The 27,250-nt window shown below is 42.8% G+C and overlaps 1 protein-coding gene and 1 non-coding gene across 2 annotated transcripts in view; both read left to right on the top strand.

Moving 5' to 3' along the window:
• The window catches only part of LOC124804992 (neurobeachin), a 1,009,542-nt gene that overhangs the window by 273,193 nt on the left and 709,099 nt on the right, over nt 1-27,250 (top strand). The window lies entirely within an intron of this gene.
• Nucleotides 6,676-6,750, top strand: Trnas-cga. The gene has a single exon. It is a non-coding gene; the product is annotated as a tRNA-Ser (tRNA).

Genomic DNA, 27,250 nt, shown 5'->3' with positions numbered 1-27,250 from the left:
CTGGGCAACGGAATATCCACGATGGCTGCAAGTGAAACATCAGCGACCTTGGCGGGTTAATGTATGGTGCAGCATTATGGGAGGAAGGATAATTGGCCCCCATTTTATCGATGGCAATCTAAATGGTGCAATGTATGGTGATTTCCTACGTAATGTTTTACCGATGTTGCTACAAGATGTTTCACTGCGTGACAGAATGGCGATGTACTTCCAACATGATGGATGTCCGGCACATAGCTCGCGTGCGGTTGAAGCGGCAGAGAGAGAGAGAGAGAGAGAGAGAGAGAGAGAGAGAGAGACTTTGAGTTTAACAGCTTTCTTAGTGTGAATAAATTAACACTATCCTGTGTTCTTCAATGCGGTTACGAACTGATGACAAATAATAGTAGTAATTAGTTCATTATATTCATTAATATGGCGAGAATAATCGTAATTTTCAATTATTTAAGCGTGTACCAAAAATGATGAGCGCTTACCAAAAATGACACATATTTAAGCGAATTTCAAAAGAAGTACCGGATTGCGGTGCATCGTGGTTGGCAACCGTGTCTCTGATAAGCAAACCAGACACTGTGGAGAAGCGGTACCCTCTGTCTCATCCATTTCCCAGATCTGCCAAGTTATAGGCGATTAGTCTGGTGAAAGAGAAAACAGTTTCAGACTTATCATTCTCAAAATCTGCTGGACTAAAATGAAATACTTCGTTGTTGTTGATTACCGCAATGTCCCCTTCGGAAAACGATTGTTCCTAAGTCTTGTTTCGCATTACGTTTGCCACTAAGCATGGGAAAACGCCATTTATCGCAGTTTTGTTAATACTGAACTTGGAACAAGTGTTAAGTTTAAAACCTGTACATAAGCTGCATCCGGCGGGCAAGAATACGATATGGAAATCTTAATTAATAAAACGATTGTTATTGTTTAAATCAATTGACCACGGCATCGTCGACTGTGGCAGTCACTTCCCGTATCCTCTCCCGGAGCTCTGCTACATCACGTGGTAAAGGCGGTACATAAACCAGATCTTTAATGTGTCCCCACAGAAAAAGTCACACACAGTGAAACCTGCGTTCCCACAAACATGCAACAACAAAATACGGGAAGCTGAAATGGGACTTGTAAGAGCAGTGAAAGGCTGCACACGCCAAGCGCGGATTAGGAATGAACAAATTACAGAAAAACTGAATGTTGAAGGGATAAACAGTTCAGTAGAGAGATACCAATAAACCCCGATTCTTCAAGGAACCGAACTCCCATGTGTAAAACAGATTCAAACTTCTGATTACTTTACAAATTAGTTTGTGTGTTAAATATGTGACGTTAAGAACGCAAGAGACAAAAAAGTTTAGAGAAGGTATGAAATTGTGTTTGAAGTTTGTTGGTAGTCGGTAAGTGCTTCCATTATCAAACACTGGATGAATATATTCTGGGTAATTTGTGCAGGGTAATTTAAGGAAAACCTGGTTCTTCACGCATCTCAGTGTTTATGGCCTCATGTCTCCGGTACTGAGTGTCGTACAATGATATAATTTTGCACGTAGATTCAGTGGTATATATGGATACTGTCAGCAAAATGTGTTGCAAATAGGTCAGTAGTAAAGAAGTGAGAAATTCAAACGTTTACATCTACATCTATGTCGATGCCCCGCAGTCCACCTTACAGCGCAGCGTTATTCCTGATTCTGAAGTTTTGCCACGTGACCGGCGAGAATGTCGGGCTGTCGGTGAGAAGAAATTTCATAAAGATTTGAAATTACGTATAAAGTTCGTTGCAAGTCACTGTGTGCTGTCATTCTCAAAAACTGGATGAATGTAGACTGCCTGCCGGAGTGGTCTCGCGGTTCTAGGCGCTACAGTCCGGAACCGTGCGACCGCTACGGTCGCAGGTTCGAACCCTGCCTCGGGCATGGATGTTTGTGATGTCCTTAGGTTAGTTAGGTTTAAGTAGTTCTAAGTTCTAGGGGACTGATGACCTTAGATGTTAAGTCCCGTAGTGCTCAGAGCCATTTGAACCATTTGAATTTTGAATGTAGACTGTGTATTTGCCACAAGACGTACACACAGGTTATTATTGCAATACTTTCCTTTCTGTGTTAAGCTTTTCACATAAGATCATAGAGCTTAATAAGTAGATTATATCAGAATTTAAAATTTTTAAATTCGGTCAGTTTATTTTATTTTGCGTTCGATAGGCCAGATGCCTTACAGGACTATACACATTCGGCATGGGAAACTTAATTAACATGCAAATGTAACAAAAAATTATTCATTTTAATTTTAGTTATACATATTACAGTACTTATAAACCTATAGTGTCGATCAGTGTCTACATGAAATGTTTAAAATCGAGTTTTTGTTCCTCCTGGATGTCGATAATGGGCAACCTGCTTCCAGTCCCGATGTCGACGAGCGATTGGTCTGCTCCCGTGCAGTGGGAGGATTTTAAGTCTGTTCACGCGGAACGGAGTGCCAGAACATTTCGTAATGTATTTCGAATAGCTGCCTTCATACGGGGCGGGACGGGACGTAGATGGCAGTGACTCTTGGGAAGAAAGTTAGGACGCTGACGAGGGTGAGGGCGGGAGTCGTCTGCTAACCTGTTGTCGCCCCTCTGACGTATCATGTGGTAGTGGATTTAGGCTTCTGTGTCATCTTATTCTTTACGTCATTGTTTGCTTTGTTTTCGTGACACGTGGACTCGGTTATACTTCCCAACGCCTTCCTTCCACAAAAGAGGGCAAATCTCGTAAAGCGGAAAGCTATTTAGGTTTTACAGTGTCTGGACACAGAAAAAGGATATACTGCGCACAAAAAGAATTTTAGGAAGTGAAACAATTTCCACTAACTAATCTTTATTAAACGGTGAGTATGTCATCTGTGTTGAAGGACAAAAGTACAGTTATTTTTGACGTTATTTGATACTGAGAAAGAAAACAAAACACAACGGATACCGCGAAAGGGCTGTGTGTATTGCGTTATAAATATTGGCGATGTGTTTGTATGTATAGATTTTCTGTAGCAAATATATGTCGATGTTTGGAAATCTTTGGTCGACACCTACCCTCTTATTTCACTTATCATCACTTTACCATGCAAGCTTTGACAAGGACATGTTCTGTGAATTTTGCAGCGGCCATTAATAAATTCTGTCACTGCAATTCCTCAGTTGTGATATTATAATCCGACTTTTCTCACAGGTGGTATGGGACTAGGTAGTGTCAGGCCCAGACACGATAGCAGTCCACCAAGCTGAGAAGTGACGTCTCGCCGTATTTCGTTGTTTTGATATTATAACTTGCCTGTACGTCGTTCCAAGGCAACAGTGCATTGAAGATTTATCACAGGCATGCCACTCTTGCCAAGAATTCTTAATTAAGTGTCAGTTCATCATACATCGGCCTTCAGGAGGTCGTAAGATGAGGCCATCAGGAGTTCGTAAGCTGAACGACATTGTTAATGAAAGTCGAGTGTGGTCATCGTCGCAGTTTCGAATCCTGCCTCGGGCATAGATTTGTGTAATGTCCTTAGGTTGATTAGGTTTAGGTAGTTCTAAATCCAGGGGACTGGTGACCTCAGATGTTAAGTCCCATAGTGCTGAGAGCCATTTTATAGATTAAATTGCTGCGAGTGAAACTAGGAAAGCCCTAGGTTGTATATCCTAACCTCAGTTTACTATTAATAAATACTGGTGTAAGCGTAGCGACGTGCTGACGTTCCGTGTAGTGTTAACACAACACAACACAACACTACTCGACAGTGACGCGGCGTTCCGTCCCGTTGTCGTCCCCCCCTCGCTCCGTGCGTGCAGCAGGTGGACGCGGGGAGCGGCCGCGATCGCTGGCGCCGGCGCTGGCGCCAGCGGCTGTCGCCAGCGGCCGCTCTGCGCTGCGCTCGCGTAAATCACGAGCCTTCCCACCTGACCGCTCGCCGGTAATTTCACTTTAACTCCGGCGCGATGGTCCGTAACTTAGTATCGGTGAACGAAACCCGGCAATTAAGGCGCGCCGCCCCCATCCGTCAGGCGCGCCGCTAACCATACGTTTGGGCTCTCGCCACGTAGCGCCGCGATGGCCGATTGCAGAGGCGGCCTCGGCCGCCGCGCCGCGTGTATGCAGATGCGTTCTCCTGCTGCACACCTGCCAGCCGAGTCGTTCGTGGTTGTGGGTGGTTAAACAAACGAGACCGACGTAAAGGGCAAAAGGGCGTAAATGGCTAGAGCAATGTGCAAGGATGTACCAGTGTACACGCCCGTAAGAAAGCTAGGTGCCGCGTATAAAAATCAAAGAAACCCTTGCAGAAAAGAAAAGCAACAGCATGAAATTAAAAACTCACTCGAGCTTCATCCGCTCTATCGAACGTTTAGACAACGTAGAGGAAACTGATCTTCCCCCATGTCGGTTTCCACCAACGGTTCGACTCTTCTGAACACCGTTCCTGTTACTATTGTGCATACATGACTGATAATTCTAAAGGATTGTCGTGTACTCCAGGTCTTTAAGTACTCGGTCAAATTCATCTTGCAGTATCGCATCCTCCATCTCGTTTTCATCCACTTTCTCATCCCTTTCTACAATATTGTCTTCACTTTCCTTTTCTGTAAGCGCAATCGATTGCTCTAATTCTGGGTCAGAATTCTATTCTTTGGCGTTGTTTTCCGGCCCACAGTACCGTTCTTGGACATCAGGTTTTGGCCAAAAGAGGGAAAAGAGATCTCCAACTCCCCCACATGCACTTGCTTTCACCGCAGCAGACCAAATGCTCTCCACGTTCTTCCCCAAAGTCCAACCTGTCCTCAATGGCAAGTAGTGCCAGAAATTATGGGACGCACTGTTTATAACCTGCCTGTGTTTCTCTTTTACCTATGGGTGAGGGGCATTTGTGCCTTGAGAAATATGTAGTGTTTATCTGTCGAAATACTGTGGGATGATGAGGTGTTAGCCCGACTGCATTCCCGTAAGTAATTTGATCAAGAGCTGGGCTGTGTAGCCAGCGCTAAGCAAAGAAGGGTCGAGTTTAAACATTCTTGAGAGAGTCAGCCGTGACGAAACTACTCTGTCTCGTATGCAAGACATATGAGACAGGCGAAATACCCCGAGTCAACAAGAGTCATGTAATAATTACAGTTTCAAAGAAGATACGTGCTGGCAGTTCTGAATGCTACAAAACCATCAGAGGTAAGTGTTCCTTACAAAATAGTGACACGAATTATTTATAGAAGAATGGAAAATCTTGTAGAAGCGACCTTGGGAAAAATCAATTTGGTCTCCGAAGGAGTAAAGGACACGCAGGGCAATACAGACCCTGCGGCTCATGTTGAAGATAGGTTGATGAATAGCAGTTGGCTTTTAATGTAGAAAAATGTAAGTTATGCGGATGAATTGGAAGTACAAACCTGTAAAGTTCGGATACAATATGACTAGTGTCCTGCTTGACACAACAAGCGCGACGTTGCAAAGCGATATGAAATGAAGCGGACGTTTGAGAACTGTGGCGGGGAAGGGGAATGGTCGACTTCGGTTTATTCGGAGAATTTTTGGAAAGAGCGGTTCACCTGTGAAGGAGACCGCATATAGGACCTATTCTTTAGTACTGCTCGAGTGTTTGGGATCCGTATCAGGTCGGATGGCAGGAAGACATCGGGCTGCTAGGTTTGTTACCAGTAGGTTCACACAACACGTTAGTGTTTCGGAGATGCTTCAAGAACTAAAATTGGAATCCTGGAGGAAGGCGACGTTCTTTTCGAGAAACACTATTGGGAGAATGTAGAGAACCGGCATTTGAAACTGACTGACAAACGATTACGCTGCCGCCAATGTACATTTCAGGTAAGGACCACGAAGATAAGAAGCGAGAAATTAAGGCTCTGCTGGTCCATCATGGACATTTTCGTTTATTTGGAGAGATGCATATGGGGCCTGAGGGCAGCATAGTGAAATGCTGACACTGAAAGCCTCCAACATAAAATAAAATATCATCTTAAGATACACGGATGTTGGTGAATTTCATTGACAATGACAGAGAGAAATTAAGGGTCGTATGGTGGCTTATAGAATGTCGTTTCTTCCCCCGCTCTTTTTACGAGTGGAACAGGAAAGGAAATGACGAGTTGTGGTACAGGGTACCCTCTCTCAGCCACGTACCGTGCGGTAGCTTGAGGAATATCTGAGTAGATATAAAAGACGAGCAAACCTAGGTTAACAGAATTTGCAGATTTAGAGAGAGCTTTCCACGATGTCAACTGGATCACACTCTTCGTCATTTTGAAGGTACCAGGTATATTGACATTTTGAAGGCACCGGTGATACAATACAGGACCTGGAAGGTTGTTTACAACTTTTACAGAAACCACACCGCAGTTGTAGTAGTCAAAGGACTCGAAATGAAGAAGTAACTGAGAAGGGAGTGTGACAGGGTTGTAGACTTTTGTCGATGTTATTCAATTTGTGCAGTGAACGAGCAGTGAAGGGAGCCAAGGAAAAATTTGGAAAGCGGGTTGAAGTTCAGGAAGATGAAATAACTGTGAGATTGAAACTGTGGCTAAGCCATGTCTCCGCAATATCCTTTCTTTCAGGAGTGCTAGTTCTGCAAGGTTCGCAGGAGAGCTTCTGTCAAGTTTGGAAGGTAGGAGACGAGGTACTGGCAGAAGTAAAGGAATGAGTGCCGGGCGTGAGTCGTGCTTCGGTAGCTCAGTTGGTAGAGCACTTGCCCGCGAAAGGCAAGGGTCCCGAGTTCGAGTCTCGGTCGGGGACACAGTTTTAATCTGCCAGGAAGTTTCATATCAGCGCACACTCCGCAGCAGAGTGAAAATCTCATTCTGGAAACTGTGAGATTTCCCACAGGCATTTTAATTCCGCCAGATACCGAAAAGGACTTGGAAGAGCAGTTGAACGCAATGGACATTGTCTCTAAAGGATATAAGATGAACACGAATAAATTTGAAAGAAGGGTAATGGAATGTAGGCAAAGTAAATCATACCATACCGAGGGAGTTAAGGAAGTGTGGCACTAAAAGTGGTAGATGAATTTTTCTATTTGAACAGCAAAATAACTGATAATGGTCGAAGTAGGGAGGATATAAAATGTAGGCTCGCAATGGCAAAAAATGGTTTATGGAGAAGAGAAATTTTTTAACATCGAATATAAATTTAAGTATTAGGAAGTCTTTACTGAAGGTGTATGTTTTGACTGTTGTCTTGTATGGAAGTGAAATACGGACGATGGACAGTTCGGACAGAGAATTGAAGTTTTCGAAGTATGGTTTTTATAGGAGAATGCTGAAGTCAGAAGTGTACATCGAATAACTAATGAGGAGTTACTGAATTGAAATGGGGAAAAAGAAATTTATGACACAACTTGAATAAAAGAAGGGTTCTTTCGAGAGCCGTCAAGGAATCATCAGTTTGTTGATGGAGAGAAGTGTGTGGGGGGTAGAATTTGGAGGGCGGGGGGTAACCAAGTCTTAAATACAGTAAGCGGCTTCAGTTGGATGTACGAACAGGTTTGCACTGAATACACCAACGTGGAGAGATGCATCAAACCAGTCACGGTACTTCAGAGAACGGTAGTGACGCGCTAGCAGGTGTTTTACAGCGTGCGCGGCCAACGCTGCGGTGTCCACAGGGAGCTGGAGCCACCCTGGGAGGCGAGCGCGCGGCTGCCCCGCCCCCAGCCATCAGTTAGCGCGGGGGCGTAGCTCGTGAGATACCGCTGTCGGCAGGTGCCTCGCCTCGTGGCCAGGAGGTTGTGCTCGTTACTCGGCGCCGGGGTCACTGAACTGCTGCCCTAACTGTCGAATCGTTACGCTACACTCGCGTTCCTTCCACCTTGCGTCCAATTCTCCTATACTTTCCAAAGCGATTGTCTGTGAAACATTGTTGAAGTCGAATTGATGGCGGAGAGAAGGCACTTGGCGCAGCTGCATTGAGGGTTGTAATTTTGTTCTCTGACAGGAAGCCCGGGCTGTTGGCGAGACGGCTGCACACCACGTGTGTTCCATCGACAGTGACCTAGTAGACCAGCATCGTGTTGATGATGAGGAGGGATGGTATATTTCGATGACGTGCATGAGGTTGTTTTGCGTGACAATCTTACTCTAACAACTGACACGTAATTTTCGATTGTTATGATACCGTTACCTTCAAGCATCCACCGAGTCATTTGGAAAAATATGTTACTGCCGGGCCCAGTAGTCGGACGTGGAATATCAGCGCTCAAATCAGTTGTGTAGAATGTGAGGTTATTTAACGTAACCTCGCATGTGAAAGCGAGGTTGCAAATCCTTACCAAAACAGTTTCTCAAATACAGGAGGTAGGAAGTAGATATGAGTCTGCCAATAAATTTCTCCTTGCCTGATAGTGACATAATTACTTTGAGCAGCAAAACCGCAAGTGTGGCGCATCGCACGGAGGTGGGAGAGACGGACATCTCTTTCGCGACTTAATCTACTCGTATATGTCTGCAAGTTACAGTGCAGCCTGTGACGGAGGGAGCACATTGTACCAGGATCATTTCAACCTCCAACTCCCGCCCCTCTCTTCGTATTCGATTCATGAATGGTCCACGGAAAGAAAGATGTTGGTATGACGCAATTGAACGTTACTGTCATTTCAGCCGAAACGTCCACAGTAGCAGAAAACGTATCTCTGCTATGTTGTTGTTGTGGTTTTCAGTCCTGAGACTGGTTTGATGCAGCTCTCCACGCTACTCTACCCTGTGCAAGCCTCTTCACCTCCGGATAACTGCTACAGCTTACATCCTTCTCAATGTGCTTACTGCATTCATCTCTTGGTCTCCCTCTAAGATTTTTATCCCCCACACTTTAGTACTAAATTGAGGACTGCGTCTTCTGTCAGAATGTGACCTATCGTTCTATCCCTTCTTCTAGCCAGATTGTGCAACAGATTTCTTTTCTGTCCAATTCTGTTCATTACCTCCTTATTAGTTACGTTATCTACCCACCTAATATTCAGCATTCATCTGTAGCATCACATTTCAAAAGCTTCTATTCTCATCTTGTCTAAATTGCTTAACATCTATGTTTCACTTCCATACTTGGCTTCACTCTGTACAAATACTTTCAGAGAAGACTTAAATTCTTATTCGATGTTAGCAAATTTCTTTTCTTACTTTTCTTGCCATTGCCAGTCTACATGTTACATCCTCTCTACTTCGTCCACCATCAGTTATTCTGCTACCCGAATAAAAAAAACCTTATCTACTACTTTCAGTGTATCGTTTCTTAACCTAATCCCCTCAGTATCACCAGATGTAATTCTACTACATTCCATTAGCATTGTTTCGTGTTTGTTATGTTCATCGTATATCCTCCCTTTCAAGACACTGTCCGTTCCGTTCAACTGTTCTTTCTCAAGTCTTTTGCTATCTCTGAGAGAATTACAATATCATCGGCAAACCTCAAAGTTTTTATTTCTTCTCCCTGAATTTTAATTCCTACTCCAAATTTTTATTTTGTTCCCTTTACTGCTTGCTCAACGTACATATTGCATAACATAAGATAGGCTACAACCCTGTCTCACTCCCTTCTCAACCACTACATCCCTTTCATGGCCTTCGACTATTATAACTGCAGTCTGGTTTCTGGGCGAATTGTAAATATCCTTTCGCCCCCTTTATTTTACGCCTGCTACCTTCTGACTTTCAAAGAGAGTATTTCAGTCAACATTGTCAAAAGGTTTCTCTAAGTCTACAAATGCCATGAACGTAGGTTTGCGTTTCCTCAACCTATCTTGTAAGATAAGTCCTAGGGTCAGTAATGCCTCGTGTGTTCCTACATTTCTCCGGAATCCAAACTGACCCTCCCCGAGGTCGGCGTCTACCAGTTTTTCCATGCTTCCGTAAAGAATTCGTGTTACTATTTTGCAACAATGATTTATGAAACTAACAGTTCGATAATTTTCATACCTGCCAGCGTCTGCTTTCTTTGGAATTAGGATTATTATATTCTTCTTAAAGTCTGAGGGTATTTAGCCTGTCTCACATGTTGCTCACCAGCTGGAAATGTTTTGTCATGGTTGGCTCTCCCTAGGCTATCAGTAGCTCTAACGGGCCTTGTTTCGACTGAAGTCTTTCAGTGCTCTGTCAGATTATTCTCGCAGTATCGTATCTCCCATATCATATTCATCGACGTCCCCTTCCATTTCTAAACTACTGACTTCAGATTTATCTCCTTTGTATAGACTCTCTACGTACTTGTTACACCTTTCAGTTTTCCCTTCTTTTTTTAGTACTGGTTTTCCCTCTGAGATCTTGATATTCATGTAGCTGCTGTCTTTTCTCCAAAGGCCTCTTTAATTTTACTGTAGGTGGTAACTACTTTTCCCTTTGTGAAATATGCTTTTAAATCCTTACATTTATCCTCTAGTCATTCCTGCTGATCTGTTTTGCACTTCCTGTCAATCTCATTTTTTAGTCGTTTGTATTCCTTTTCTCCTGCTTCATTGGCCGTATTTTTATACTTTCTCTTTTCATCAATTAAATTCAATATCTCCTGTGTTATCCGAGGATGTCTATTAGGCCTTGTCGTTTTACCTATTTGATGCTCTGCTGCCTTCACTGTTTCATCTCTCAAAGCTATCCACTCGTCACTCGTCTTTTACTGTATTCCTTTCCCATGTTATTGTCAATCGTTACCAAATGCTCCCCCTGACACTGTCAACAACCTCTGATTGTTTCAGCCTATCCAGGCCCCAGCTCCTCATTTTCCAACTTTTCTCCAATTTTTTTAGTTTTAATCTGCAGTTCATAACCAATAAAGTGTGGTTAGAATCCACATCTGCCCCAGGAAAGGTCTTACAATTTAAAATCAGGTTCAAAAATCTCTGTTTAATCATAAATAACCAGTCTGAAACCTTATGGTGTCTCGTGGTCTGTTCCATGTATGCAGCCTTCTTTCGTGACTCTGTGATTAAATTGCAATCTGTGCAAAAGTGTACCAGGCAGCTTCCTCTTTCATTCCTTTCTCCCAGTCCATATTCACCTATTACTTTTCCTTCTCTTCCTTATCCTACTATCGAATTCCAGGCCCCCATGACTATTAAATTTTCGTCTCCCTTAACTCTCTGAATAATTTATTATATCTCATCATACATTTCCTCTATCACCTCGTCATCTGTGGAGCTAATTGGCATTGCTGCGGTTGGTATGGGCTTCGTGTCTATCTTGGCCACAATAATGCGTTCACGATGCTATTCATAGTAGCTTATCCGCCTTTGTATTTTTTATTCATTATTAAACTCACTCCTGCATTACCCTATTTGATTTTGTAATTACAACCCATTGCTCATCTGGCCAGATGTCCTGTTGCACTTGCCATCGAACTTCACTAATTTCCGCTACATGTGACTTCAAGCGATCCATTTCCCTTTTTGAGTTTCCTAACCTACTCGCGCGATTAAGGGATTTAACAATACACGCTCCGATCCGTGGAACGTCAGTTTTGTTTCTCCTGATGACGACATCCTCCTGAGTAATCCCCGCCTAGAGATCCGAATGAGGGACTATTTTACCTCTGGAATATTTTACCCAAGAGGCTGCCATCATCATTTAACCGTAGAGTAGAGCTGCCTCCCCTGGGAAAAAATTACAGCTGTAGTTCCCCTTGCTTTCAGCCATTCGCAGTTTTGGTTGATTTGTAAGACCAGATCAGTCAATCATCCAGACTGTTGCCCCTGCAACTACTGAAAAGGCTGCTGCTCATCTTCAGGAACCACACGTTTGTCTGGCCTCTCAACAGATACCCCTCCGTTGTTGTTGCACCTGCTGTACGGTTGCCTGTATCTCTGAGGTATAGGAGCCTCTCCAGCTGCAATGTCGTTATTCTTAGAGTGTGGGTTTCTGCTTTTTTTTTTTTTTTGGTCATCAGTCTACTGACTGGTTTGATGCGGCCCGCCACAAATTCCTTTCCTGTACTAACCTCTTCATCTCAGAGTAGCACTTGCAACCTACGTCCTCAATTATTTGCTTGACGTATTCCAATCTCTGTCTTCCCCTACAGCTTTTGCCCTCTACAGCTCCCTCTAGTACCATGGAAGTCATTCCCTCATGTCTTAGCAGATGTCCTATCATCCTGTCCCTTCTCCTTATCAGTGTTTTCCACATATTCCTTTCCTCTCCGGTTCTGCGTAGAACCTCCTCATTTCTTACCTTATCAGTCCACCTAATTTTCAACATTCGTCTATAGCACCACATCTCAAGTGCTTCGATTCTCTTCTGTTCCGGTTTTCCCACAGTCCATGTTTCACTACCATACAATGCTGTACTCCAGACGTACATCCTCAGAAATTTCTTCCTCAAATTAAGGCCGGTATTTGATATTAGTAGACTTCTCTTGGCCAGAAATGCCTTTTTTGCCATAGCGAGTCTGCTTTTGATGTCCTCCTTGCTCCGTCCGTCATTTGTTATTTTACTGCCTAGGTAGCAGAATTCCTTAACTTCATTGACTTCGTGACCATCGATCCTGATGTTAAGTTTCTCGCTGTTCTCATTTCTACTACTTCTCATTACCTTCGTTTTCTCCGATTTACTCTCAAACCATACTGTGTACTCATTAGGCTGTTCATTCCGTTCAGCAGATCATTTAATTCTTCTTCACTTTCGCTCAGGATAGCAATGTCATCAGCGAATAGTATCATTGATATCCTTTCACCTTGTATTTTAATTCCACTCCTGAACCTTTCTTTTATTTCCATCATTGCTTCCTCGATGTACAGATTGAAGAGTAGGGGCGAAAGGCTACAGCCTTGTCTTACATCCTTCTTAATACGAGCACTTCGTTCTTGATCGTCCACTCTTATTATTCCCTCTTGGTTGTTGTACATATTGTATATGACCCGTCTCTCCCTATAGCTTACCCCTACTTTTTTCAGAATCTCGAACAGCTTGCACCATTTTATATTGTCGAACGCTTTTTCCAGGTCGACAAATCCTATGAAAGTGTCCCGATTTTTCTTTAGTATTGCTTCCATTATTACCCGTAACGTCAGAATTGCCTCTCTCGTCCCTTTACTTTTCCTAAAGCCAAACTGATCGTCACCTAGCGCATTCTCAATTTTCTTTTCCATTCTTCTGTATATTATTCTTGTAAGCAGCTTCGATGCATGAGCTGTTAAGCTGATTGTGCGATAATTCTCGCACTTGTCAGCTCTTGCCGTCTTCGGAATTGTGTGGATGATGCTTTTCCGAAAGTCAGATGGTATATCGCCAGACTCATATATTCTACACACCAACGTGAGTAGTCGTTTTGTTGCCACTTCCCCCAATGATTTTAGAAATTCTGATGGAATGTTATCTATCCCTTCTGCCTTATTTGACCGTAAGGCCTCCAAAGCTCTTTTAAATTCCGTTTCTAATACTGGATCCCCTATCTCTTCTAAATCGACTCCTGTTTCTTCTTCTATCACATCAGACAAATCTTCACCCTCATAGAGGCTTTCAATGTAGTCTTTCCACCTATCTGCTCTCTCCTCTGCATTTAACAGTGGAATTCCCGTTGCACTCTTAATGTTACCACCGTTGCTTTTAATGTCACCAAAGGTTGTTTTGACTTTTCTGTATGCTGAGTCTGTCCTTCCGACAATCATATCTTTTTCGATGTCTTCACATTTTTCCTGCAGCCATTTCGTCTTAGCTTCCCTGCACTTCCATTTATTTCATTCCTCAGCGACTTGTATTTCTGTATTCCTGATTTTCCCGGAACATGTTTGTACTTCCTCCTTTCATCAATCAACTGAAGTATTTCTCCTGTTACCCATGATTTCTTCGCAGCTACCTTCTTTGTACCTATGTTTTTCTTCCCAACTTCTGTGATGGCCCTTTTTAGAGATGTCCATTCCTCTTCAACTGTACTGCCTACTGCGCTATTCCTTATTGCTGTATCTATAGCGTTAGCGTTCCTATTCATAACGAATCCTACACCTGTTATACCATTTTCTGCTGCTGTTGATATTACCCGATACTCATCTGATCAGAAATCCTTGTCTTCCTTCCACTTCACTTCACTTCACTGACCCCTACTATATCTAGATTGAGCCTTTGCATTTCCCTTTTCAGATTTTCTAGTTTCCCTACCACGTTCAAGCTTCTGACATTCCACGCCCCGACTCGTAGAACGTTATCCTTTCGTTGATTATTCAATCTTTTTCTCATGGTAACCTCCCCCTTCGCAGTCCCCTCTCGGAGATCCGAATGGGGGACTATTCCGGAATCTTTTGCCAATGGAGAGATCATCATGACACTTCTTCAAATACAGGCCACATGTCCTGTGGATACACGTTGCGTGTCTTTAATGCAGTGGTTTCCATTGCCTTCTGCATCCTCATGTCGTTGATCATTGCTGATTCTTCCGCCTTTGGGGGCAATTTCCCACCCGTAGGACAAGAGAGTGCCCTGAACCTCTATCCGCTCCTCTGCCCTCTTTGACAAGGCCGTTGGCAGAATGAGGCCGACTTCTTGTGCCGGAAGTCTTCGGCCGCCAATGCTGATTATTTATCAAAATTTTGGCAGTGGCGGGGATCGAACCCGGGACCGAAGACGTTTTGATTATGAATCAAAGACGCTACGCCTAGACCACGGGTACTGGCTGGGGGTTTCTGCTATACTTCACCAAAAGTTGAAATGAAATTAACTCTTGCTTGACAGGGCTCGCCCTAGAAGAAATATGTGGCAACACATTAATAAATAACCAATAACATTTATTAATAGTTATGGTACAATTTTGTACATGACTTTGGTTACTGTTTGACGCGTTGTGCTTTAAGTCCTATATCAGATACAGTGAAGTCTAAATAATTTTGCTGTCTCATGGGATGCGGATAATTATTACTTTGGGACCGTCTAATCACAACTGAATAAAACACAATTTTTGTGACAGCTGTCTCTTGGCAGGCTACGACATGATCACAGGGACTGGAAGTATTAAACAGGCATTTATAGTTGACTGTACCTATTGCTCCGTAAATAACGACTGATAAATAGGAGCCGTTGCGTTCAATCCCGGATAAGGGCGGGGCTTCTTCCTCGTTCCACTCCATCGAAGACGCCCTCAGATTCACTGAGCCTGCTGTTAAAATGAGAACCGAAGATCTTTCACGGGTGTAAAATGCGGTCGGGGCTGCGTTCTAACTCGTCAGGCCAATAGTCCAGAACTTGCGCCCCAGGATTTACCTTTACCTTACCAATTTTGCCCCAGTAACTGATCATCCGGAAGTCTCGGCGAGTTTCTAACAATGTGACCTCCCTGTGCACGACTGCGTCGTCTCCGACCGGGTTCGTAGGGTTACAGGTTTTATCCGCCAGCTCGTTTATAGACGAGTATATCGTGATTAACACGGGACTACCACACTACATTGAGGTATGTGAGAAACTGAGTTCACCTGTGTCGATGATTTTCTATTAAGAACGACATGCTGAATTTTGTGCATTACGGTGTCAGTCCAATCGCTCATCTGGTCGGATGTTGCATATACACGTTGTTTACTTTCGAGTCGGTGATGCGGCAGAGTACCCGAAGATTTGCTAGGAGCCCAGAAACACGGCACCTATCCGAACTCCGCTGAGTACCGCCTTGCGGATACAGAGAATGGACAGAAGAGAAGCGACATAGGCGAGTGAAAAATCACGCTTCCTTCGCTATTTTAGAGGACGCCAGAAGGTGAGGAGGGGATGGGCGCGCGGCCCGCCCTGCGTGCGCTATTGACCGCCGGAGGTCCGCTCCGCATGCAAAACGGCGTTTAAAAATCAATTAGCGCCTCGTTTGCCGCGGCGCGCCGCTCATTACGGCGGATAACCTCTGGAAACGCGGACGCCATCAGTCAGCGCGCAGACACGAGCGCGGCGGCCGCCCCGGGCAACACAACGGCCGAGCGCCTAACCTGCGCTCTCGTCGCCAACTCAGTTCGCGCCCACAGCGAGGCTACCGACGATTCCCAGCCTACACTCGCGGGCAGGTTTTTGCTCCAGGAGCGAGCAATCTCGAGGGGAGCCGTCGGGGGCGGCATTGGCGTCCCGACCCACTTAATTCCCGTCGTGCGTGTTTAGCTAATGCTACACGGCAGGCAGCAATACGTAGTTATCTGCGTTTTACGTGTCGCTCTTAAAACTTCACGATCTTTGAAAGCGTCTAGCACATTACCTCACTCATTTAATAGACTCCCGGTAATAATCTGGTGTGCTAAGTGACAGTTCTCTCTTCTCTTCTACCTTGCTTAGGCGTTAACACTTGTTGCAGTTCCTACATGTACAGGTTTACATCTACATGGGTACTCCGCAAATCACATTTAAGTGCCTGGCAGAGGGTTCATCGAATTACCTTCACAATTTTCTGTTATTCCAATCTCGTATAGCGCGCGGAAAGAACGAACATCTATATCTTTGCATGCGAGCTCTGATTTCCCTTATTTTATCATGGTGATCGTTTCTCCCTATGTAGGTCGGCGTCAACAAAATATTTTCGCGTTCGGAAGAGAAACTTGGAGATTGGAATTTCGTGAGAAGATTCTGCGGCATCGAGAAACGTGGCCGCGCGGGGTAGCCGTGCGATCTGGGGCGCCTTGTAACTGTCCGCGCGGCTACCCCGTCGGAGGTTCGAGTCCTCCCTCGGGCATGGGTGTGTGTGTTGTCCTTAGCGTAAGTTAGTTTGAGTTAGATTACGTAGTGGGTAAGCTTAGGGACCGACGACTTCAGCAGTTTGGTCCCATAAGACTTTTACCACAAATTTCCAAATTTTCCGTGAAACGTCTTTGTTTTAATGATGTCCATCACAAATCCAGTATCATGTCAATGACACTCTCTCCTCTATTTCTCTATAATACCAAACGTGCTGCTCTTTTATGAACTTCCTCTATTTACTCCGTCAGTCCTATCTGCTAAGGATCCCACAGAGCACAGCAGTATTCTAAAAAAGGACGGACAGGCGTTATTTAGGCAGTCTCATTAGTAAATCTGTTACATTTTCTAAGTGTCCTGCCAATAAAACTCAGCCTTTGGTTAGTCTTCCTCACAACATTTGGTATGTGTTCCTTTCAATTTAAGTTGTTCGTCAACGTAATTCCTACGTATTTAGTTGAATTTACGGCCTTTAGATTAGACTGATTTATGGTGTAACTGAAGTTTAACGAATTCCTTTTAGCACTCATATGGATGATCTCACTTTTCGTTAATTATGGTCAATTGCCAATTTTTTCACCGTACAGATATCTTTTCTAAATCGTTTTGTAATTAGTTTTGATCTTCTGATGGCTGTACTAGTCGATAAACGACAGCGTCACCCGCAAACAATCTGTTGTGGCCGAGCGGTTCTAGGCTCTACGGTCGCAGGTTCGAATCCTGCCTCGGGCATGGATGTGTGTGATGTCCTTAGGTCAGTTAGGTTTAAGTAGTTCTAAGTTCTAGGGGACTGATGACCTCGGATGTTAAGTCCCATAGTGCTCAGAGGCATTTGAACCATTTTTTTCAAACAACCTAAGACGGCTGGTCAGATTGTCTCTCAAATCGCATATGTGGATAAGGAACAGCAAAGGGTCTATAACACTACCGTGGGGAACGCCAGAAATCACTTCTGTTTTACTCGATGACTTTCCGACAATTACTACTAACCGTGACATCTCTGACAGGAAATCAAGAATCCAGTCACATAACTGAGACGATACTCCATCAGCAGCTATGTCACTACAACCCGCCTGTGCGGTACTGTGCAAGGGCGTACCCAGGATCTGAACGGGGAGAGAGGGGGGGGGGGGGGGCAGGTCATACTAGTCTCAGGAAACAAGGACTCGAGACAACATACAGCACTTCTTATTAAATAAAACAGTAAACCAGTGAAAAACTGCTTTTAATAAACATTTTAAATACAAGAATGCACTTGTACAACCCGAGAAAACATGCAACATTTCTTATTAAATAAAACAGTAAACTGCTGAAAAACTGCGAATATCCTCTTGCTGGGTACGCCCATGGTACTGTGTCAAAAGCCTTCCAGAAATACGGAATCCGTTTGAAATTCCTTGTCAGTAGCACTCAACACTTCCAGCGAATAAAGAGCTGGTTCTGTTTCACGAGAACAATGTTTTCTAAATCCGTGTTGACTGTGTGTCAGTAGACTGTTTCCTTCGAGGTAATTCATAATGTTCGAACACAATATATGTTACAAAATCGTGCTGCATACAGGCGTTAATGACACGGCCCTGTAATTTAGTGTATCACTCCTACTACCTTACTTGAGTATTGGTGTGACCTATGCAACTTTTCAGTTTTTGGGTACGGATCTTTCGTCTAGCGGACGGTTATATGTGAGTGTTAAGTATGGAGCTATTGCATCAGCATACTTCGGAAGGAACCTAATTGGTACACAGTCAAATGATTTAAGTTACTTCACTACTCCGAGGTTATCTACTTCTGTGTCGAACTGGGGAAGAACGAGCGAAGAAAATGGACCATGCCCTTCTGAAAGGAACTGTCGCGAGATTTCCCTTCAACTGTTTAGTGAAACCACGGAAATCCTGAATCTGGATGGCCGGACGTGGGTTTGAACAACCGTTCTCCCGAATACAAGTCCAGTGTATTGCTACTGCGCCACCTCAATCAGTCTACAACACATCCTCATATCCTACATCGTCATATACTATTGATACATATGACAACAATTTTACACAAGGACAGTTTAAGGTGGTGGGGGCCATGAAGGGCTGATGTACTAACAGATGGTATGCACTTTGATTTTTGAACTGTTATATGACTGGCGTAGTGAAACGCTAAACCTATCAGACGTTGGTAACTCTTATTAGCAAGAAAATATTTAAATGCCACCCCGTGTTTTGTGGCTCTTATCTGTAACAAAGTCGTTACTGGGCAATAGTTTGTCAAGAGTGTCAGAACGTGAAGCTGAATGCTTACTCGGTATGAGACCAAATCGTTCCGTGTCGGATGTGTAGGCCAGTTTCGATGTAATTTTCGTTGGATCACCCGCTCTCATCCGGAAACCTTTGCTGGTTAAGCGTTTCCACATTAGTTAGGCTTGTCAGTCAGCCGGAGGTCTGTACCAATTATGTTTGTCCCTGGGTTCTGAGGCCGTTCTCACTTCTGTCGGGAAACGAGCATGGCTGTGTGTTCCTCAACCTTTACTGCACAGTGGAGACTTACAAAGTCTCCTTGGATGAGTCATGAATGCACTGGCCACCACAGATGGCCACTCGGGTGGCGGAATGTGGCTGGAAAGAACATTTGCTTAATTTACACAAAACTTTGTTGTTTTTAATTGGAAAATCAGCATGCCAGTTTGTGTCATAGCAATTATTACAACAGACCAGACAGTAAATGTGTAGATCAATAATCTTAAAATATTTAGTGGTTAACTGCCGGAGTAAAATCCCAGATTTCATGTTTCTTCTACAAAAGCAATCGCCCCCGCACCATAGTGGTAACCGAGAGTCGACAGAAACCCCTAAGAGATTGTAGGAAATTGTGGGACTATGTGTAAAATTTTAAAACTGTATTTTGAAGAAGCTTCAGCAGACCAGAGTGGAACAGAAGACATAAATAAAACTCTATGCCAAATTGTAATACGTCGTTAAGTGTCGTCGAACAAAATAGAATTGCGACGAATGTATTCCACGTACATTAGAAATTACATACATTTTTATGCCAAAATTATTATTTCTAGTACTGCGCGCAATAATGAGCGCATAATCCTAAATGATACTGTTGTTTTAAATTCAAAACTGATGTCGGTTAAATTTCCGCTCCTCTGATTTTATGCCACAACAACAGTTAACATAAATTTCTCAACGCATTTGCGGAGAACCAAATGAAATTAAAATAAAACCTCAAGCTTTCGGGGACCATTACTGCAGTTCTTATCACAAAAAAGTAAATGTGACGTCCTGTCAAAGAAGTAATTTGTCTCGGAAAATGTGAATGTGATGTGGGTGACGTAAGTCCACTCAGTCGTATTATTAACAAGTGCATTATAAAATTAAATTGCACAGCACTCCTAACAATTATTGAAAACTGACTGGTGGCCGCTATCTCGATAGTTGACTCGAAGATAGCGCAACCACAGCTGGTCCAGACTAATGGGCTGCATATCTTGTGTAGAAACCCTTGTGACTGGCTACTATGGAACACCAGTCAGCGATAGCAGAGGGAATGTTTACTAGGCATAAACTTGCAGACTTTTACCTACTGACGGTAGAGGCAGTGGTATGTTCCTCGAAAACTTAACTTTTGGCTTAAAATTGACTCTGTATATATAGCGAAACACATTTTTATTGTACTCGCTATAAAATACTTTTATTCTAATATTTTATCCAAATAAAAATTGTGGCTGACTCAGCCGATGCTTTTTCATTAGAAAAGAACTTGATTAAAATAGTGTGGCTCAGTGGTGAAGTTCCAAACAGTGGAGCCAAAGGTCTTACGTTTTGATCCTCAGTCAATCATAGGATTTCTGTCTGCCATCTATCGCTTCTTACATCGTAGACAATGTTTCCTGATGTAAAATGCCAAGCTGCGCCGTGTTTCGGAGTCGACGTTGAACCGTAGGCCCTCCTTTACAACTGGTTGAGTAAGTCAGTTCTGTGGTGGGGGCAAGGCAACGGCATACTATTCCCAACAGGACAATGGCAAGTACGTAAGTACCTAAGTTAGTTGAATAGTTAGCTAGTTACATGTTCCACGGATCATTTGAACGATTCTTTTATCGAAATGACATGAACGAGTCAGTTTATGGGGTATGCTACGCATGATTAGTGTTAACATTCAAAACATTATTATTTTTAGTTCTACTGAAGCAACTACACTTATTTCAGTGTCTATAAGTTCCTAAGTAGAATTTCGCCAGTGGAATAGATGGTTTTGCCCAGGAGAAATAATTTTATATTAGATTTAAAACTTGCTTCGCTACCTGACAAACATTTTACGTTATAGAGCAGACGATAAAAATTTTTGTTGCTGCCTATTGAACTTCTTTCAGATCCACTGACGGCTTCAACAGTGGGTAATAAATGTCATTTTTCCCTGTAGTGCTATAGGTATGGACATCACTGTTCTTCTCAAATTGTGACGGACTATTTGTGACGAATTTCATTAGCGAACATATGTATTGTGACGCCGCAGTCAAAATGCCTAGGTCCTTCAAGCGATACCCACATGACGTCCGTGAGCGAATACCACATATTATTCTTACTGCTCGGTTTTGTGCAATCAGTATTTTCTTTGTAGGTTATGAACACCCCGACAAATTATTCTGTGAGACATTGAGTGGAAATATGAAAAAATATATCAGGAGGCTGATACGTTTGTTTCCAAGGTTAACAATTATTCGAAGAGCAAAAGTAGCTATTCGTAATTGTTTGAGCAGCTCATTAATATGCTTCTTCCAATTTAAATTTTCATCAATATGTACACCCAGAAATTGGAGCATTTTATCTTTCTTACTGACTCCTGGTCTTGCGCTACATCAGTTGTTGGTATCACTATTTGTTGTGCGGAACGGAATGTAGTGATTTTTTTTTCTTTTCAAAATTTATGGAGAGTCCGTTTTCAGAGAACCACTTAATAATTCTTGGGAAAACACAATTTACCAACTCTTCTGTAGCTTTCTCTCTCATTGGATTTATAATAACGCTAGTATCGTCTGCCGAAAGTACAAATTTTGTTTGTTATATGTTAAGTGTATGGTCATTCACATATGTAAGTAATAGGAGTAGACCCAGAATTGTACCTTGTGGGACACCCTTTGCGATTTTTCCACAGTCACTAAAATTTTCTATCTTTCCGACATGGTCTTTGCATTGCTTCAACCTAGGTGTGATGAAACCATCAGTTCCATAAAACTTGAGTTTTTCCAAGAGAGTAACGTGATCTACACAATCAAATTACTTGGAAGATCACAAAAAATACCAGCTGGCGATATGGCTGGCTCTGAGCACTATGGGACTTAACATCTATGGTCATCAGTCCCCTAGAACTTAGAACTACTTAAACCTAACTAACCTAAGGACAGCATACAACACCCAGTCATCACGAGGTAGAGAAAATCCCTGACCCCGCCGGGAATCGAACCCGGGAACCCGGGCGCGGGAAGCCAGAACGCTACCGCACGACCACGAGCTGCGGACCCAACTGGCGTTATATTAGTAGTTAAGACTTGTAGTGTTTGATGAGTGAATGTATAAATAGCATTTTCGGTCGAGCAGTCTTTCTGGAATACATACTATCGGTATGCTAAGCAAATTGTTTCGACTTAAGTGTGCGACTACTCTTGAGCACATTACTTTTTCTAATATTCTGGGAAAACAAGCCAGTAAGGAAACTGTACGATAACTGTTTAAGTCTGTGTTGCCACTTTTCTCATGAGGCGGTTTAACGATTGTATATTTTAACCTGCCTGGAAAAATTGCGTGTGCCAGTGATTCGTTGCTTATATCATTAAGGACATTATTGCGTTGTATACATCACTAAGGACTTTACTTATTAAGCTGGAACAACTTTTCAGAATTCTGCTTGAAATTAGATCAACACGAAATGAGCTTTTCAATGAAAGATGTTGATGCTACTTCTAGTTGGTTAATGTTTCGTGGAATAACATTTTGAATACATTCTCTTGCTTCTTAAACTGAACCTTTAATCCTATATTTGCTGCTATGTTTAAAAATTGCTTGTTTAAAGTACCTGCAGCTGAGGGTTCTGTCTCCGGTTGGACAATGTCCCCTACAGTTTTAATCTCATTATCTGCATTATTTATTCCTGTCAGGACTTGCATGCTTCTGGACATTTTAATGACTTTCCGTAAAATACTGTAGTATTTTTTGTAGAATGCAAGTATATCAAATCTTGACTTACTCTGGAGTTTGCATAAATTTCCCTCTTCCTCTTACATGAGATTTTAATTCTCTTAGTTATCCACGCGTTATATGTTTTTTAATTGGCTTTTGGATAATTTTTTAGGTAAGCAACTTTCAAAGTCGACACAAATTTATCACGAAATAAATTGAACTTGACGTTAGCCTCCTTTTCTGCATATACCTTATCCTGTAACACCCCTTTTAACTTACTCTTAAACCATTGTATCCTGTTCTCATTAATAAGCCTCACTGGTTTGCATGAACCAGCCTCAGCGTTGTAATATGCCATACTGCATATTTTCATTAGGTGTGCGTTGTGGTCAGATAGTCCGTTAGCAATTGGGTACACATTAATTGTTTCAGTGCAAGCAATGTCTCTAAAAATCTGATCAGCACAAATCTATTTGTTTCAGTATTTTTGACTTTGTGTTCAACTTCTACATGCTACATGTCCTGCTTTTTCCATTATACCTCTACACAGAAATGATGCAAGTCTGTAATGCATGATATTTGTCGTCTCCAGCTCTGTGGTTACGTGGTGTTCAGGGAGATGCAGAACATCTGTTGTTACAGAATTTTCCACATTTTCTACGCATGCAATAAGCTCATATATTTTGTTTTTCAACACTCTGATGTTCTGATGAAACAAATTAATTTTATTTTTCTGGAAACTCTTACATGGATCACGCACTTGTACTGCTTTAATTTATTTCGGTATACTCTATTTGTAACCTGACTCCAACCTAAAAAAGGTGCCCCTTTGATTCCAGTAAACACAGGGATCTTATCTTGTGTGCTTGTTGCCCTCCTTAGACTTTCTGCAAGGTGTTGAGCTAATCTTTCCTTCTGCCTCCTATTCAGATGCAGACCATGATAATCCTTGTGCCCCAACCGCAGCACCAGTGACAGCACAGATATGAGATTTTGTTTCAGTCGAAATCACTGTGGTGTTGAAACAGATTTTCGGACTGATGACAGCTGTACTGTAGTACATTCTCTTTATACAACGTGGCCAAAATAAAACTGACCCAGAAAGTGTGAAAGACTGGCGCGGAGTTGACTCTCGTTCAGAGTACTGTCCACTATGGAAACACTAATTACGATGCGTCAGTCGATTGCTGTCACGTCTCTGTACATGCGCATCTCCCGCATGTTCTCTCTGTCCCGAACGCTTAGCTGTGTAATTGCATCTGAATGAGTGAAAAATAGACGCAGTTGAATGCAGCACGAACAAACAGCGCTTGTTCGTAGTCGAGTGTTACGCGAAGCACATGTCATGGAAAACAAGCGGAACTGTTTGCGCAGGACGTTTTTTCGCAAATCCTTAAGCAAAGTCTGCAGGGCAGAATATAGTGGAAAATGGCGCGAATTTGGAGCAAATAAAACCCGTGTGTTCATTAACAAGGGTCTGTCCTGCGTCTGCCATAAGTCGGGCCAGTTCTGTTTTATCCACTCATTGCCACGCATTGGCGGATGACAGTTGCCACACAAGACAGTGCCCATGCGATTACGGCCGTAGAACAGTTTTCTATCGGATATCTCAACTAACTGTTTGAGGTAAAATGCATAGCGTGGCGTATGAAATAAAAAATAAAGCAAGTGGGAAGTTTTTGTAGTTATTAGGGCAAGTGCGGAACATGAGTTGAAGATATCATTCCAGTACAACAACGCCACACGACGTAAGTATGGAAAAATACACCTGCAGGGCGGTAACACAACTAACAATTGCGATACATTATTGGAAAAGCGTCATACTTGTTGAGAATCGATCAGTCTGCAACTAGAAATAATTTGACACACAACTAGGGGCAAAACAGCCACACGATGATGGTTAAAAAGACCTTGAGGACCCAATAAATAAAAATCTTCTGAAAAATACCATATTAACAGACCGCCAAGGACAACGGAAGAGTCTCTTCACAAACTCAAATGTGGCAACAGCACAAAGCAGATAACATTTCCCGTTCATATGCATTTGCCATCGTAATATTCGTTTTTTTTTTTTTTTTCCTACTATCAATTGAGGGGCGGCTGACGTCCTTCACTTTCATGTAACTTCCCAAGTAGCAAAGAAAGTGGCGCCCGTAATAACTCAGTGATGCGCTCTTCATAACAACAGTTTACTAATACTCTTTGTACTCACGCAGTAAATCTAACAGTCCCTGTAGAAAACCCCGCTCTTTAATCTGGTCGATATGTCGTACTCCGATCTGGCAGAACAAGCAACATTAACACGAGGCCACTCAAGGCGCGAAGCACAGCTAGAGACTGAGTTGTTGGGCGACGTATTAATGACGACGTCAGTGGCCACTTTGAATTTACCCACAACAGGACTGTATGGGTCGAGTTTACGGATTGTATTTCCCCTGAAATAGCACGAAAATTTCCGTTTACGTACAGACCGAGTTTGCACCCAGTGACCAGATTCACTGCTCCTGGTAGCGAGGAAGCCTGATCGGAAGTGCGAATCTGCTTACATCTACATTAACATCATTACTTTGCAGTTCACAATTAAGTGCCTGGTAGAGGATTCATCGAACCACTTTCAAAGTAGTTCTCTACCGTTCCATTCCCGAACAGAGTGCGGGAAAAACGAACGCTTAAATCTTTCCGCGCGAGCTCTGTTTTCTATTATTTTATTATGACGATCATTTCCCCCTATGAAGGTGGACGCCATCATAATATTTTCACATTCGAAGGAGAAAATTGATGGTTGATATTTTACAAGGAGATCCTGAAAACGAAAAACGCCTTTGTTTTAATAACTACCACCTCAGTTCGTGCATGATATCCGTGGCGCACACACTCTCCCCCGATTCACACGCACAGACACACACGACCCGGCTTGTGTCCTATTATTCCAGTAGATTAACACCTGCCTTCATTCTGTCACTTACGCATCTCATGCTGACTACTGCGGCAAGATCAATCATTGTCGTTTGTCTTGTTTTCTGGCACTGCATTACGTGTGTGAAAAATATGACGTTACTCCGAGATTCCAACGTCAAGTAAGAAGACAATAATATCTTTTTTCACCTTCTAGAGCGGTACAAGAAGTGGAAAGCGAGTGTAACGTGTTAGAGGCCCGCCGGCAAGGTGAACGGGCGGCATTTTAATTAGGCTTCATTGACCTTTTTGGAGCGCTTAGCCCATGTCCGTGAGTAACGCAGCTATTCTCAGACACGAACGATCAGCTCGTGTAGTTTTATGTCAGAAACATTTAGAAAGAGTTCACCATGGTGTAGCACCAATAGGCTCATATGTACATCTGCACCTTTGATTTGAACCAGTCTAGAATCAGACGAATAGAAAAATGCTGCCGTCTGAACGTGTTACATTTAGTCTGCTCTGCAGGAATACTTATGAGGATTACGCCATTAATGCAAAAGGTTTTTTACGGTCCAGACTAAGCAGCACTCTGAGTTAACATTCATGTTTCAGCTCAGAGTGGCCGAGCGGTTGTAGGCGCTACAGTCTGGAACCGTGCGACCGCTACGATCGCAGGTTCGAATCCTGCCTCGGACATGGATGTGTGTGATGTCCTCAGGGTTAGTTACGTTTAAGTAGTTCTAAGTTCTAGGGGACTGATGACCTCAGAAGTTAAGTCCCGTAGTGCTCAGAGCCATTTGAACCATATTTCAGCTAGCTTCGAGATCGAACGGATAAATTAGTAAAAAATGCACTTAGAACTTATTTCCTTAGAACAAATTATTTCTTGTTATAATCTCTACTGAACTCATTGCATCTGTCCCAGCAGTGTCACAACTTTTTTTATTCCCGTAGATAAAAAAAATTATTTTCAATTCTGCGTAATAAGCACTTTATTCAACAGAAATTGCTACTCTCCGAGTCAATTATTGAGCTTCAGAAATAGAATAATTCATCTGAGATTAAAGCCGAGGAATAGAAGGACGGGGAGCAGTTTCCAAGTGTAGGTCATAGCAGTGGCTGACGTCAGAGGTTAAACGTTGTCCAAGTAGAAATTGTCACTTTTGAACTCTGATATCTATTGATTTTGTTTCCTCTAAGAATGAATAACGGCCAGTCGCTGATTTGTGTTTTTCCGAATAGTCAATCATGATGACATTGCATGAATCCTAAGAAACGGCCTCAATCTCTTTTCTCGGAGTTTTGGATTTCTTCGGCCCATTTTCATATCCAGTTTTCAGTGCAGTTATGTTCCCAGGTATAATGGTGAACAAACGTTTCGTATACAGTCAGATAGCGGTATCACAATGCCCATCAACTTCTCCAAACACGATTCTGAGGAACACTTCTCAGGATGTTTTCAATCTGGAGTAGGTTTTTCATACACAGAACCAAATTATATGTAATGAGAAGAACGTCGGTGGATAATTTCCGTTACCTAATTTTGACTCACAGTTAACGAACA

Source organism: Schistocerca piceifrons, chromosome 7 (assembly GCF_021461385.2).
Source record: "Schistocerca piceifrons isolate TAMUIC-IGC-003096 chromosome 7, iqSchPice1.1, whole genome shotgun sequence".
NCBI classification, from domain to species: Eukaryota; Metazoa; Arthropoda; class Insecta; order Orthoptera; family Acrididae; genus Schistocerca; species Schistocerca piceifrons.
Note: the sequence above shows the minus strand (reverse complement) of the source record. Positions and strands in the feature narration are given on the sequence as shown.